Source organism: Lathyrus oleraceus, chromosome 4 (genome assembly GCF_024323335.1).
Source record: "Lathyrus oleraceus cultivar Zhongwan6 chromosome 4, CAAS_Psat_ZW6_1.0, whole genome shotgun sequence".
Classification (NCBI taxonomy): Eukaryota; Viridiplantae; Streptophyta; class Magnoliopsida; order Fabales; family Fabaceae; genus Lathyrus; species Lathyrus oleraceus.
This window is the reverse complement of record NC_066582.1, coordinates 309716679-309719108: the sequence shown is the minus strand read 5'-3', so window position 1 is coordinate 309719108 and position 2430 is coordinate 309716679.

Genomic DNA, 2430 nt, shown 5'->3' with positions numbered 1-2430 from the left:
TTTCCACCATTCATCGAACTCAGGAGTACAGAGGAATGATGGTCGAAAGATCACTGGTCGGATGTCGAGAGAGTCATCAGTCAGTTTCTTCGACAGTTCTTTGCCCTCACCTTCAGTATGAAGAGAGTTGTAGAAAATGATGGATCCTTTCTTGGGGAATATAGGTCGAGGTTTTATCTAGATCAGGCCAAACTGTCTAGAAACAAGGTTGGGATGATAAACTATCAAGGCAATTTGAGTTTTAGTGGTGTTACGGTAAGAAAAAAGGAGCCTAGGGGTTAAGAATGATTCCCAAACATTCAGAAATATATTTTCATCCTTCTGCATTTCCAAAGGCAGTTGTTGGGTAAACCATTTAGGTCCAATTTTCCTATCAGCAAAAGGTGCCATGGTCAAAGTAAACTGATACCTTTTGGCAAACATCATGACATAGCTTTTGAAAGCTTGTCGAAGGCTAATCCCTTCATCAGTTGGCGTTATTTGCACCAACCTTGGCCATTCGACAGTCCTATTTTTCACTTCTTCTTCATCTATTTCCGGTGCCACAAGAAGATTGGTTTCAAATGTGGCATTGAGCCATAATTGCAAGAGCCAAAAAGGTCCTGATAAGTTGATTTTACCTTGGGTTTTGGCGTTTTTCAAAAGATGTACACTCTCACTCAGAGATTCATAAAGGTTCGCCAGAATCATTTCGCTCAAGCATAGTTTTGTGCCTGCATGAAGCTGATTGGCTATGGTGATGAATCTCTTAGCAACCTGGAGGGAACGAGAGAAAAACACATATTTGGATAGCCACAGAGTTAGAAAAGCTATGTGTTCGACATCTAAAACTTCAGTAGTGCTCTTGTCATGATAATAGGACATAAATAAGGAGTAGGGGGCGAGGCTAGTCTCGAAAGCGATGGTATCTTCATTTAAGACAGTAGGGTCGAAATCTATACCGTTGGGGTGAAGGCCAACAATGGTTGCTGCGTCGAAAAGAGTGGGCGTAACCATCCCACAAGGGAGGTGAAAGGTGTTGTAGGTACTATCCCAGAAGTAGAGAGAAGCCAAAAGCATATTTGGACAGATATTGGGTCCTACTCTCGACAACTGAATAAGGTCAAAAATGCCTACTTCTTTCCAAAAATCCCCTTTAACCTTTTCGATTTTATCTAGCCAAGATAAGTAGTTAGAGGGGTCTTTCGACCAGGGGCAAGTTCTAAATATCCTGGGGTAATTCAAATAGGCTAAGTCCAACTCTCCAGTATCCGTCGAACTTGATGGGTCATTTTGTTCTACAATTTTCTCCTTAGGCTGAGGTTTCACTCCAGCGCCTATGGGTTTTGTATGGAAATAAGTTGGAAAAAATTCTCTTAAACATTCTGGTTTAATTTCTGGATTTGGAAGAGGACCTAACATAGCATGACAGTTTCCAGAAATAAGAACAAGAATTAATACCTGGGATTTATAGATGCTTTATTTCTCTTTCTCATTTGGAGGTTCAGGAACATACTGTTGATTTCCAATAGTCATTGGTCCTTTCAAATCGTGCACAGGAGAGAAAGTTGGATCCTGTTTCTTCTTGGAATGTTTGCTGCTTGAAGGTTTTTAAGGAGCCATTGTTAGAAAAAAAACAAAGGATTTTTCTCAAGAAATATGAAGGTTTAAGAAATGGGTATGAAGAAAGGAGATGTTGAAGCGTAAAAAGAGTTCAGAGGAAAAAGGTTTATGGGTATTTATAGGAGGAAGATGATGAAAAACGTTTTAAAATGTTAATGATGATAGTGGGACACGTGGCCGATTTTCATGGTGATGTTGAAGAGGTGGAAGTTAAAAAGAAACCATGATGTGAGGAAGTGATGGAAGTAGACTCTTAACGTGGGCTAGACGTGACATTTTGGAGAAAGTGTAATGATGAAATCTGTATTGGAAATTGAGATTACAAAAACTTGGGAATAATGAAATTAAATGACATGGCATCAAAACACTGGTTGACAACAAATGACTGTTTCTCCAAAAGAAAAACGGTCGAAACATCTTTGCTGGGGGGCAATTTGTATACATGCGTTTTTGACGCCATAAGATTAGTATGCAAAATGGTTCCTTCGACGAAGGACGCCATAAGAGTTGTTCGACATTTCGACAAAATGATGGTTCGACATTTCGACAGGATAGTTGCAGATGGAAAAACGTTTTTGACAAACACGGATGATGCTATAATATTTCGACAATTCGACAGAGTCTGGAGAAAGACGTCATTTCGACGTGAAGTGTAAATTCGAATTCAAAAGAGTTGTGATGTTTGGCAGAAGACGCGTGGAAGCATCTGGCGAAAGGGAGATAGCCAAGTGTCACAGTTTTAGGATTTGTTCGTTAGTAACAGTTGTTTTATTTGTATATAAATAGGATAGTTGTTATCAGAAAAAAGTGTGAAAATTTACTTGTACA